The sequence below is a fragment of the Pleurodeles waltl genome, chromosome 8, assembly GCF_031143425.1.
Source record: "Pleurodeles waltl isolate 20211129_DDA chromosome 8, aPleWal1.hap1.20221129, whole genome shotgun sequence".
NCBI lineage: Eukaryota > Metazoa > Chordata > Amphibia > Caudata > Salamandridae > Pleurodeles > Pleurodeles waltl.
The window spans coordinates 20,986,354-21,000,778 of record NC_090447.1 but is presented as its reverse complement, the minus strand read 5'-3'; positions in this window follow the sequence as shown (position 1 = coordinate 21,000,778).

The following is a 14,425-nucleotide window of genomic DNA, read 5'->3' as shown; positions in this document are numbered from 1 at the left end:
TGATGATTTCCTTACAGCCTTGAGGGCACTTTCTAAGAATTGTAATTTTGACACTATGAGTGATTAAATGACCAGGGTGTCAAATAATTGTGTATTTAAAAAGTAAGAAAATACAAGGACACTTATAGGTAATGGGAGATCTTAGGCTGCAGGATGCCATTACAACAGCTAAAGCTCTTGAGCAGTCTGACAAATGGAGGAACTCTATACAGAAAAGTAGCAAGAAAAGTATGGCTGTGATGGAAGTGTGTCCTGTTGGTAACAGATCTGCTTGTAAAAATGTGCAAGCATGGAGAAAGAGTGACAAAACTGTAACTTCTTACAGGTGTGGACACTTTTCACCATTTGGCTTCAATTTCTCTGCCTCCTACTATTGGGAAAGAGTGCAACAAATGTGGATGGGTGGGACATTTTGCATGTGTATGTGAAAGATGACAAAAAGAGGGGTGCTTGTCCGTCCAAGGGCAGGACTGTCTGTGTGCGGGAAGTGTCTTGTGTGAGATGCATGTATGGTTGAGAGACAAACAGTGAGAAAGAAAAAGGGATAGTGAACACTCCTGAGGAGGAAGGGGAGGTTAGAAATCCTCTTAAGTGCAAAGTTCAGATACTTGACAAAGAGTTGGAGCTTATGGCTGACTCAGGGTCCCCATGGACCATAATTACTCAAAAGGATTTTTCAAATTTTTTAGTGATGTTGTGGCTGAAGGTAATTTGAGAAAGTCAAATATTGTGGCTCAGAGCTTTAATTGTTCCTTTATTAATATGATGGGTTATACAGAAGTTGTTATAACATTCAAAGCAAGGGACACACAAATCTCATAGTACGTAGTGGACAAAGGAGTAAATGTGCTAGGCAGGAGGGATCAGTATAAAATTGGCATCATGTTGAACCCACATAGGAAAGAACCAGTGTTAGTGGTGAATGAACATAACAATTCTACCTGGTTAATTTCTCAGTTCTCTGATGTGTTCACTGAAAGGCTAGGTAAATTTGAGGGTTACACTCACCATATTAAACTTAAGCAAGGGGCACAACCAGTAAAACAGAAATTAAGAAGGATGCCTATAAATGTGAGGAATTAACTGAAGAGTATACTGGAGGAAATGTTGACTGGGGATATCATTGAAGAGGTTAAGGGCCTGATTACAACTTTGCAGGAGGTGTTAATCCGTCCCAAATGTGACGGATATACCACCAGCCGTATTACGAGTTCCATAGGATATAATGGACTCGTAATACGGCTGGTGGTATATCCGTCACTTTACCGTCACTTTTGGGACAGATAAACACCTCCTCCAAAGTTGTAATCAGGCCCTAAATCTTCCAAATGATTGTCACCCATAGTCTTAGTGTGCAAAACAGACAAGACCTTGAGGTTATGCATTGATCTTAAAGCACTTAATGCCAATATTGTGGTTGACTGTCATCCGTTGTCCAATATCAATGAAGTGGTGAGTATGTTTAAGGGTGCTAGCATGTTTTCCATACTCAACCTAACATCAGCCTTTCATCCAAATAAATTGGCAGTGGATTAAAAGTGTTTGACTGTATTTATTACCACACAAGGCCTATTTCATATAAGGTGAATGCCTCTTGGCCTGGCGTCAGTGGCATCTGTGTTCCAGAGGGCAATATTCCACCACATATTTAAAGACATGGATCGTCTCTCCAGTGGTGTGCAGGGACACATGGAGCATTTGAAAGAATACATGGTCTGACATTAAAAGGGAATAAATGTAATATCTTTTGTTAATTGGGAGAGTGTTTGGGACATACTTTGTCAAAGAAGCCCTAGAGATCTTTGGTGGATGCTATTATCAAGGCACAGGCCCCAGACAACAAAGAAAAATTGTTCTCGTTCACAGGGCTGTGTGAATAGTATAGTAAATTCATCAGAGATTTTGCTACCAAAATGGAACCATTGAGAGAGCTGACTAGGAGGAATATGAAGTTTATATGGTCACAAAAACAGCAGCAGGTGTTTGAACTAGTAAAATCGGAGATTGTAAGGGCGCCTACCTTGAAACCTTTTTGTATAAACAAAGAATGCATTAGTACAGTGGAAGCAAGTTTGTATGGGGAGCAAAATGTATTATTACAAAGGAGAGGGAAAGAGTAGTGGAATGTAGCATTTGCTTCTCGTACTCCTAATGATACCGAAAGATAGTATGAGTATAGAATATAGAGTTTAGAGAGAGAGAGTTTTTGACGTGTGTGGGCTGTGGAACTCTTCCATGATTATGTTTGGTGCTCTTGTTTTACCTTAAGAATGGAGCACAAGCCCCTTGTAGGGGTTTGTCTCCTAGAGGAGGGTGTCATGCCACAGCATGATTTGCAAGAGCAATGGCTAGACCCCAAGAATACAGCATTAAAGTGGAACATGTAGCTGGCATAAACAATGTCACAGCAAACTGTCTGTCCAGATTACTGTGTGCTCAAAAGTAAAGTGACAATAAAGCAGATGACACTAAAGTGATAGCTAGAATAGCAGGAATGATCTCAGGAAAACCTGAAGGTATGAATGAAGAAATGTGGAAGATTGATGAGGAGAGTGATTCATTATTGAAGAATGTTGTGGAGTAGGTAGCCAAAGAAAAAAGAGATTGCAGCTGGATTGTTCCCATTTTGAATTATTTCAGGAGGTTTAGAAGTGGAAGATAATATGCTGTTTAAAGAAGGAAAGGGTATACCTCTTGCTCGTTTGTGTCTATAGTCCATGAGTCACATTTGGGAATGTCATCTATGAAAAGATTGACAAGAACTACGTTTTGGTGGCCTAGTCTTGAGAGGGTATTGAATAGAGTTGTACAGGACAGTGTTTGCCAATGTAAAAATATGCTAAGGGCTGCACCTACACCTTGTGTCCAGTTGGTTGGCGGGAGCTTACATGGATGAAAGTGGGTTTTGACATTTCCTGGACTTTATCATTTGTTGCTGCAGGACTGCATGATTTGCCGTGGCCCTGGTGGACTATTACTCTAGATGGCCTGAAGGAAAATTACTGCTGCAGTGATTGAGTTCTTCAAGGAGCTGTTCCTAGGAAAGGTTATCGCGATGTTCTAATCACCGATGATGGTATGTAGTAGAAGTCACATGATATGGAAAGATTTCTTAGGTACTGTAATATTTGCCATGTAACCACTGCACTGTACAAGCCTCATGGACATCGACAGGTGGAAAGATTTAACCATATACTGAAGGAAAGCATTTTGTGAGTATGTGGGTTTGAAGGTGAGTGGAAAGGCAAACTGAGGGAGAAGTTATGGTTTAAATGCATCACACGGCAAACCACCACAGAATTTAGTCAGTTTAAACTGCTTTAAAGGAGAGATCCACTCTCTAAATTGTGTCTATGGTGGTTTGAAAAAAAGTAGAATGTAAAGGATGAGGCTGGAGTAAAAGTGGCCAAAAGATTTGAAGGGAAACAGAAAAAGGTGGAAGTTATGATGCTAAATTGAAAGTCAAGGAGTCTTCGTTTGTAGTAGGCAGTGGGTCAGTGATCCAAATTTTGGTAAGGCTATAAGAGTAGTCAAGATCAACAGAAACAGTGTGGTCACCCAAGATGGCAAAGTTTGGAATGTCGGAAGAGCGGCCACATGTGACTGCGGCAAAGAAGAGGTACCACATACTATCTCAGTAAGACAAGACTTGTTTGAAGTGTGGCTTCAAAGGTCAAGCAAAATAATCATGACAGTAGGTCTGAAAATCTGTACATTTTGTGTAGTGTGCTCATGTTTTAAAGTCTGTGATGTTCAAGTGGGATTGTGTAGAGTTACATATTTTTTGTTTTGTAGTGTATTGTTATTTCTTGGCAGTGGGTTTATCTGTTTAAAAGGGTAGATGAGTTATATTTATTGTGCTTGTTACTTCAAAGAAATTGTTTTTTTATTCCAATACTGATCTCTTGCTAGGCTCTGCTTTAGAAGTTCTGGCTCTAGAATACATAGTGGGAGTTGGGAGCTGTCTGCTTGGACTTGAGGCAGGTACTGTGCTGTTCTCCAAGAAACCTTTTGAATACTTCAATGCGGATTCCAGAATTCTAAATGAATTTAAAAGGACTATTGTAGATTATCACTTCACTGCTGGTGATGGTCAACATGGCTCCCTACAATATACTCTACAAACGCCTTGCTTTCTGCAGAGAGCTACTAATTTGACTCACTTATTCTTCCAAACAAGACTTTGGCCCTCATTTCGGTGAAGACCTCTGCCAACCTGCCACATCCCCCCTTGTACTGCTACAGGAGGGGGTGGGCATTAAAAAAAGGCGCATAGCCTGATTTGCACCGTTTTTTTAACGCCTGGGTCAGGGCAGGCGTTAAGGGATCTGTGGGCTCAAAAGTCCAGAGGTGTCCTCCCCTGCCCCCAGGGACACCCCCTGCCACCCTCGCCCATCCCTGGAGGACACCAATGGATGGGGGGACCCATCCCAGGGAAGTAGAGGTAAGTTCAGGTTCGTATTTTTTTTACGTGGAATAGGGGGGCCTGATTTGGGCCCACCTATATGCCACTATGCCCAATGACCATACCCAGGGGACAGAAGTCCCTTGGGCATGGCCATTGGGCAAGGGGGCATGACTCCTGTCTTTGCTAAGACAGGAGTCATGTCAATGGGGATTGTGCGTGAAAAAAAATGGTGCAAGTCCGGTTTGAGGCCTGATTTTAGCCTCACACCTGACTTGCACCATTTTTTGACGCACAAACCCCCATTTTCCCATACGCCGGCGCAGCCTGGTGTGAGTCATTCTTTTTTTACTCAGACCAGTCCGCCGGCTAACGTCATTCCATAAATAAGGCACGCGCATGGCGCGTTGGAATGGCGTTAGCCGGGGGTGAAATTGTTGACTCACAACTGGGTTGGCGCAGTTGTGCGTCAAAAAGTATAAATATGGCCCCAAGTTTTCAAGATGACCATCATGCAGTATGCACAGTGAATATTCTCACCATATTACTTGAATAATGACCAAATCAAACTACATACATGCATTCAAATGTGCTGGAAACTATCTGTACTTTTCTACCAGTGAAGGGTGCAATTTATTGCCCGCGATGTAAGATTCAATGTACTGTGTGTAATCAAATGGCTTAAAACAGTAACAATGTGCATATGTACACACACATTGTGGTGAAGTTGTGTGCCATACACTCTGATCTTCTCAATTGTAGTGATCATTTGTCCCATATAAATGTGTCCTTGAGTGGCACCATGCTGATGCGCTCTGATTGACTACCTGCTCATGGTGTAGCAGATTCCCCATGGATGCTCCGAAGTGGCGAGCCTTGTACTAATGCACACAATTGGAGAATTAGCAAATTGATATTTCTCTAATCCCTTGTACTCTCTCTCTCTCTCGAGAGAGAGAGAGAGTCCATAAAAAAGTCAGCCCCCTACCCCACTTACTTAATCATGGAATATCACCTGCGGGATTACCTTCACAGTGCATCCGCAGCCCATCCATGCTGCCAATGCAGTGCTTCTGCATTACCAACAGGGGGTGCTTCTGATGTGATGGGGTAGCCGCTCCTCATTCTTTTAACCCTGTGTGGCACTTTCTGTATTTACCTTTAAGTTTTTCTATTAAATCTCAACCCATGGCGCGCACATATTTTTTTGCGGGATGTGGTACATTTAAGTCCGGGGGATGTATCGTATGGCAATTTTTTATTCTAAAGGTTCTATCATTCTTTTAATTTATCCTTATATTATTTTGTGGCACATATATATTTTCTACCAAGATGTGTAACATTAGCAGTGATTGGAAGAAGGGCAAAGAACAGTTATTATATGGGGCTTGTTAGAGGTGTGTTAAACCGGTTTCTCTGAGTCTATTGTAGGCCCATACTACATCCCATATTTTACCTCTTTTCGGAAGGGTCTAACAGAATTTTGGTCTTCGTTTAAAACCAAGGTATTTTCCACCCAGTAGCAAGTGGGGTTTAGTATTAGAGAGGATGGGCTATATATTTTTGTGAGAAAAGCGGCTCATTTTCTTTTGTTTAATACTGGATAATAAACATCTTCAAATCTTTTAGATTGTCAAAGTTTGATGTTTTGTCTTGAAGCTGACCTTAAAAAGGCATATATGTATAAGACAGTCACTGGCGTACATGGGTCTCAAAGCAGGACAGAGATACAGAAATTCTTTCTGTCTGCTGGCTGTTGTTCTTGCAACATATTTTGTGAAGAAGGTCTTCTAACCAGACCATAACATCTGTTTCCGTTGTCTAGTAGCAGAGACAACTTTTAATAGATCAGAGAATTGAAGATAAATAAGCGATGACACCTTTTGGTTCCTTTTGAGTGTTGAGGTCGCAAGGGGTTTTGCCAAGGATTGAGTTGAACACACTGGGGGCGTTGTATGTTGAGAGATAAACCATCTTTTGGACCAAAAATCTTGGGAATATAAAGTTGAAGAATTTCAATCATGCCTGGTTTTTCTGATACTACAATAAATTTGTAAATTATTATGCTTATTACGATTTTCCAAGTCTTCGGTATGCTTTTTAAGTTGAATGGCTTTTTAGGTCAATGAGACTACCTTAGCTGCAATGTCCAGAGCATCACTTATTCTCAGCCTCACCTCAGAAACCCTGGATTGCAAAGTAGATAATTTCTCCTCCATCCTCTGAGGAGTGGCTTTTGACTCAATAGGAATGGTTTCAAAGTTGTAATTTCATCCATGATAACTTCCAATCTTTAAATCAATGAAGATTTAGTTGGCAAAACAGGGACTTTTTTGCCCTTTTATTAGTATTACAAGTTTGATCTTATTTACAAGATGTAGCCAAATAAGGAGGAGAAGCAAGTGATGTTGGTGGCAAATAATGATCCATGGATGTGAGAAGAACTGTCAGCCCATAATAGAAGAGAGGTGAGCAATACTCCATGCCCAAGAGTTATATTTAGTGAAAGTATATAAGTAGCTTGTCACTTCAATGTTGGATGGCAATAGTAAGTCAAAGGTCCTCATTATGACTTTGGCGGTCTTTTCAGAAGACTGATAAAGCCACGGGCACCAGAAGACGCCATATCATGAGTACTGAAGGATTTCTGTCACAAAATGACGCTGGGGGATAAATAAGGTGCATAGGCCTTAAAGTAGTTTTTTAGAAGGAAACGCCTACCTTGCATATCATTAATGTAAGGCAGTTTCCCGCTTCCAAAAAATGACGCACATGGTGGAATTATGACATCCGTGGGGTCAGGTGGCAAAGTATAAATATGGGGCATGGTTTGCGCCGAATGTGCGTCAAAATTTTTGATGCACATTCGGCGCAAACAGAGTATAAATATGTCCCTTGGAACCACATTATATGCGTGTGCATTATTGTGCATGATTGCCCAGACACTGCAGGCACTACAGCCTCTAGGATTGCTATATACCTCTGCAGTCCATTCCGATGTCCAGCTCCCTTTTATTTCCAAATTCCAAACAAGAACTCAAAAAAAGGATGACACAGACCTAGACAATCTCAAATGTAGAACAGGTTGTAAGTGTGGCATCGTGTGAGCTGACCACTGTGTGATTATCGCATGCCTTGATGCACATGGGTTATTTTGGTCCTGACGAAAGCCATACTGACTATTGGCATCAGAGGTAAAATGGCTGAAACATGTTGACCTAAAAATATGATGTTGGAGGTCATAATTTGCTCCACGGACATCCAACACAGTTTTAACACCTTTTAAAGGACACCTGAATTGCACCATTAGGTGGGTGCCCGGAAAACAATTTTAACTTCACCTTTTCTCTCACTGGGATTCCTACCCAGTAAAAGTCCCACTCCGCTGTAATCAGGTGTTGAAGCACACCCCTGACACGCTAGGTGTTAGGGATGGGAACCCAATGATGAAGGATGCCACCAACTAGGTTGGTGGGTTAAGGGTCTTCTTTTAAAACCAAGGGGTTTTCCACCCCGTGGCCATTGGGGTTTAGGAATAGAGAGGATGGTACATTTATTTTTATGACAAAATCGGCGTGTTTTATTTTGTTTGATACTGGTATCTGTGAAGATAGGCAAGCTCTTTTTGGCTTCTTCTCACTCTCTTGTTGGTACACCTGAAGTTTATTTTCCTACATATGTGCAAAGGAATGGATATGGAAAATAATTGACTTCTAGTTTTTGTTATTGTTGTCTTCATGCCTTCTCATTCATTGCAGTTTGTTTCAGTGTCTTCTCATATGGTCACTCGCTATTTTAACATTTCTTATTTGCAGATAATGTCTGTGTTCGGTATATCTGGAATTCAGTGTTTTGTGCTCTTATGCTTCCATGCTTCCCCGCTTCTACACTGCAGAAGGCTGGCCCTCTATTTAGTGTGCAAAATGAGGCACACTGTGCAGGGGGTCCAGGGAACCACACATTGGTAGATCACCTAATGCTCTAATTGTTTAGGTAGCTTGGTCGAGCAGTTAGGCCAATCTTAGAGTAGTGCAAAGCATTTGTTGTACTCACAGTATCAATCATGCAAGTCACACACTCAAAGGAATAACTTGATACCAATTTACAAAAATAGTTCAGATTTTTATTAAATTTTAATATCAAGATTATCAAAATTGGTAAAGTACTTTTGAAGACATGGATTTTTGAAATTTTAATAAATGCAGTCTTTCTGTACATAGTTACGCACCATAGGAATCACTAGGAAGACACCTTTAAAACTACATATAAAATCTCACGGTTGCTTTACCAAGGGCCGCTTTTGCAGGTTGGTCGAGTTCGTCGGTGGGCACGCTGTGCCAGCTGAGGAGTTCGGGCGGATCCCGGTTCCGGCGGGAGAAGTGGTGAAAAGTCTCTGGGAGCTAGTGCAGGGCCACTGAGGGGGTCCACTTGGAAAAGGTCTGTTCTTGCAGATTTAAAGGTAGTGCCTGAGGGTCCCTTTGGAGTGTTGAGGTCGCAAGGGGTGAGGGATCCTTGGGATATAGCTGGTTCTTTTTTGCAGGGCACGAGGAGGTTGGGTGCAGTGCAAATTGGTGAGCCAGAGGTTGTGTGCAAAGGAGCCCTTTGGATCTGGAGGTAGGTCTTTTTAAAGGTCGCTTACAGGACAACAGAGGCATTCTGGCTGTAAATCTCAGATGTTACTGAAGCCCCTTGACTAGGGTTTCAGCTCTGGGCAAGCTGGTTTTCCTGGTGTCTGAAGTCAAATGACTAGTACACAGTGTATTAGTACGGTTCCGCCACTGGAGGGTGTAGTGCCAGCAAACCTATCACACTTGCAGCACTCGCCCTCATGGTGGTCGGTGTTTTATCGGGTCTGGCTGTGACTTCCAGTTTGGGAGATATCAGCCAATCAGTGAAGTGACCCTCACTGTGTTGCTGGTTCTTGGGTTGTTGCAGAGTGGTACCTACACTCTTGAGGGAGTTCTTGGGTGATTAGTGAAGCCTGGAGGACCTTTCAGTTTTTGGAGGTCAGTCCCCTGTTCAGCTTCTCTGCAGTGGCAATTGTCGGGTTCTGGGTGCAGCAGGCAGGGTTGGGGGCCTTTTCTTGTGCAGCAGGTGCACAGATCTCGTGCCTTGGTTCTTCTTGGAGCTGGTCTTCTTTGTATCCTTTGAAACAGCTTTCTTACTCTGGGGGTGCCAACTAAATACTGAATTTATTGGGCGCTTTAGGGGGAACCTTGTAGTGTCCAGTGGGACAGTTACCTTTGGGAAGGGTCACTTCCCTAAACCTAATTGGCTATTTTCCTAAGGTGGAGGAAAATACAATGGAGGGTCCACGTCACAGGCAGCACCTTACGGGTGGTGAATGCCAGGTGGGGCCACTCATTGTACCCTTTGTGTGGTTTCCTGCCCTTGCTCCCACATATCTTAAATATGGCACACACATGGTGGCGGTGGTGGGGCGCTAAAGGACACAAAAAACATGGCACTGCACTGTGTGCAGCGCCACTTTACTTAAATATACCCCATCATTTTCTGAACGTTGCAGGTCTTGGGATGAATTCCAGTATCTGTAGCTCTCTGGTGTTTGGAGTTTCTTAGTTTTAACAGTTTAAAAAGTTTGTGGTGCAGTTCAGAATTCTTGATTTGGTTGGGTTTGTTGATGTGGTGATTCAGGAAAAGAGTTCACAATGTGGCTCACTGTAAGGTGGTCCTGTTGAGATTATTGATGTGGTTGCTGTAAACGTGGTGCACTTGGAGGCTTGAATGCAGACCTGTTGGAAAAGAGCTATGTTTGGTTTGTTATTTGAACAAACAATGCATTCTTACATGTGCTGGTGCCAATTATTTCCCAGGAATTCCTAAATTTTCTGCAGTTTTAGTGAGGCACCAGAAAGTGGCCCCACTCGGGTTATATAATTTGAATAAAATTGATTATTGTTTATAAACGGATTCATTTTATGGGTTGTTGGGCCTTTACATGCCTGATTAGCTGTATGACAGTAAAAACCTTTAAATGGGTATGTGGGTAATTTTAATTATTATCTGGTGCTCTGTGGGTGTTGCCAGCCCTCCTGTATCCTAGTGTGTGCATGTGGGTGCCATTGGTGCGGGCAATGTTTTTTGACCAACACTCATGTGGGGCGATGTATAAAGGGGAAACGTGTCAGAGCTGAATGTTTAGCCATTGCAACATGCCCTGAGGTCATGTGAATACCCCTCTAGTCCCATCATGTGGCATGAAACATAACCCTCCCTAGTGTCGTCAGGTGAGTTGACTATGCCCTTTCTCTACTGTAGAGACTTCTTTTTGGGTTAGCTTTGGGGTCCTTTTCATTGGAATTTAGGTGCTTTCCTAGATCTTCACCTGATACGTTATCTCAATTGTCGTGAACCGGAGAGGACGGAGAGTTGTTCCGTGGCTCCCATGTGCTGCTGATTTTGCAGTGTCCAAGATTGGGATTGTTGTTCCCTCCAGACAGTGTATGTGAGGTCTTGCGATTTGGCTGTGTGTTGGCTAATTGCCAGGCATGATGTGAGGGTGAGCATATTTCTGCGCTCTATTCTCGCCTGGAGCGGTGACGGATATTTTTAGACTCCCTTTCCCTGAGGTGCACGTGAAATGTATGCTTCGCATTTGGATTTCAACTTATGCACATTTGGGTTCTGCGCTTGTTTACAGGCATTGCTTCTACAAACAATTACCCCTCCCTGTCATGGTTGTGGTCCCAGTTCTTGTTGAGCTGGGTTCCATGTCTGTGGTTAATATTGTAATGTGTCTGTCCAACTACCTGACCCCTGTTGCACTGGTGTGGCAGTGGACTGACTTCAGTGCGGCTGAAGTAAAGTGCATTCGGGTTTCCCTGAACATGGGTCTGTGGATAGGAATCATTTTGGGGAATGGCCCTGGCTTATCGACCTCTGTTCATGATATGCCTTTAGTCTGCACCTGACGGCCATGTGGCCCATTCTGTGGAAACAGTAACATTCTATAAGGTCTGGCTGTTGCCAACCTCCCTGTGTTCTGCTATTTGTCTAGGTTGAAACCCTCTGGGATTTTGTGATGTAGCTCCCTTCAGAACTAGTGCCATTTGCATGCTCACTGCAATGCGGCCCCCTCAAGGGTGGTCTTTTTTAATATGAGTTGGACCAATGTAGTGGTGTCTCTCTGGGCTTGCTCCTGTCTTTCCCTGTCCTTCTTGTTTCTTTTTGTGATAATGTAGTATGTGAGCTTGTATCTCCCACCAGGGCTTGATGTCTATCCCTACTATGCACTCCAGTCTGCTTTGTATTTCAATGGGCATCCCCTTTTTGAGGATTTTGCAAAAGAAATCAACCTGGGGGCCTGTGTCGGTCTCTCATTGTATCTAGAAAATCAGTTATGGTCTCCCTAGGTTTCATAGTTTCTGCTATTAATCCTTCGACATCTGGGTCAGATTAGCAGGGCTCCTGTTTTCCCTGGACTCTTCCGTGCTTCTTGGACTTGGTCCCCTTCTTCCACACGTCTTCAGGTCCAGGAATCCATTTTGGTGTCTTGCAGTCTCTTCTGGTTCTTTCAATATCTCCTTTCTCATGGTCTTGTGTTTCATAAGAAAGTTACTGTGATTTACTCCTCCTTTCCTAGGCTCTGGGGTCTGTTCTATTACTTACCTTTGGTGTTTTCTAATACTTCCAGTGCCCCTCTACACAGTACACTTGTCCAGGTGGGAAACCACATTCACATTCAACTTTCTCAGTATATGGTTTGTTTTCCACCAAGGCCCATTTCTAACTATTTTTAAAGCTATTTCTGCATACCAGTGTATATGACTTGTGTATTACTTACCTCTTAAGGGAGTGTAGTCTCTATGGTATGTTTGGCAATTGTGTCACCAAAATAAAGTACCTTCAGTTTTCTAACACAGTATTTTCTTTCATGTGTGTGCGTACTGTGGGGCTACAGTGGTATTGCATGAGCTTTACATGTCTCCTAGATAAGCCTTGGCTGCTCAGCTACAGCTACCCCTAGAGAGCCTGGCTTCTAGACACTGTCTGCATTTCACTAATAAGGGATACCTGGACTTGGTATAAGGTGTAAGTAACTTAGGTGCCCCCTACAAACCAGGCCAGCCTCCTACAATAACCACACTGAAAGCGTAGAAATGGCACTCATAACCGTAACTGAAGCATAGAAATGTCACATGCAAGCAAACTGAAAGCTTGGCAGCCATGCATGAAGGCTAAAAGGGGAAAGAACAATATGAAAGGAATCTATCAAATTTCAAACAAACAAACCACAGCTCCCATCATTAAGCGCCTGGTGTCCTGTTAATACCTTCTATCTTGGTGGGCTGCTTGTTTCAATGAGCTGTAACTCATTGGCAGTAAAATATAAAAGAAAGTAACGTTGGACATCATTGGAGCACTCGCTTTCATGGAGACATTACTGCCATCATGCCTGGCTTCTGTGCAACTAACAGTTATGTAGTTTATTGTCTTTATGATGCCATTAACAAACATTTTTTGACAAACATTATGTTAGGGCTCAAAGTTTTTTATCTGTTTCCAGTTTTCTTTTTTTTAAAAAGGAAAGATGTAAAACAGCATGTAGTAATGGGTAAGTTATTAGCATGCAGGATTAGGTAGAATTGTGCAGACGTTCTATTGCATCTAAAGTGTTGCATGCAATGTCCTGGCGTCAGTCGGTGTTGGTGCTGCAGTGCCATTATGCCATCCAATGAAATTTCAGAGCTTCAAATGGAGGAAGTGCACATCCTGTACTCTTAAGTTCACCTAAAAAATTCTTGGCATCTCCAGGGGACCCATTAGTACAATGGAGTGAATGGAAAGAGTATTTCCTGGACTATATGGACCACATGGAATACAGTATTGGTTCAGTCACAGCTGAGAGAAAGAAAATAATCCTGATGTACTAATTAGGTCCAATAGGATTGCACATTTATAACCAATGACAGAAACCTGACAGAGGTGGAGGTGATATTGATGTTTTTAAAAGTGCAGTCCAGGATTTAGATGAGCATTTTTCACCCACTGTGTGCACTGCAGTAACACATCATGTGTTCTTTCAAAGAAAACAAGAGAAGTACGAGAGCATTGAAGAATTAGCAATCTCCTGTAGATTTCAAAATTTGCATGACTAACTGGTTCACGATCACATCATAATGTATGCGAAGAATAAATCCATACAAGAAAGATTGTGGGTGAAAGGTGAGGCTAACCTCAAGGACATCATAGCAATTTTCAGGAAGGCAGAACTTGACACTTAGAGCAAGCAATAAGTATTAATATTACTTGCTTACGATGTGGCAGCACAACACATTCAGCTAGGTTTGACCGATGTCCAGCTGAAGCTGCCAAATGTTTAGAATGGGGAATAATAGGGAATTACCTAAGAGTGTGTAAGAAAAAAGAAAACAAATGTACCAACGTTGCATGTGTGAGAGACAGTGAAGAGGAAGTGTCCTCATGAGACAATGAAGAGAGCGAGGAAACGGTTAGTCATGCAGGGTGGAAAGAAGTGCTGCTGAATATCTCCAAAGGCAATCGTAAACCTTTGTGTGGGATATCATTTGGAGGAGTTCTATTGAAGGTGGCAGCTGGCTCTGGGTTCCCGTACACTATCATTACTGAAAGTTTTTGTCAGTACTTTTGGTGATCAATTGGAATCCCTGGACATTGACAGAGTTATACAGGAGACAGGATAGACATGGTGAGGTTCAAGCAACTAGTCTTTAGATTCAAGAACAGGCATGCAGTGTGTAAACATCATGTAGCCAAAGAAGGACCTTCATGATTGGCCTGGAAAGATCAAAGAAAATTGAATATAATTCTGGATCCCAATAGTGTTGAAAAGGTTCTAGTAGTGTGTGAAGAGGGGGACACCAAAAGATGGGAAGTAGCGGAATTTCCAGGTGTTTTCCAAAAACAAATTGGTTAAGTTAAAGGGTTCACTTATCACATCCAACTTAAGGAAGGAGCTACACCTAAAATTAATAAGGCAAGCAATATTCCTTTCATCGTGAGGGAAGAAGTGCAAAAAGA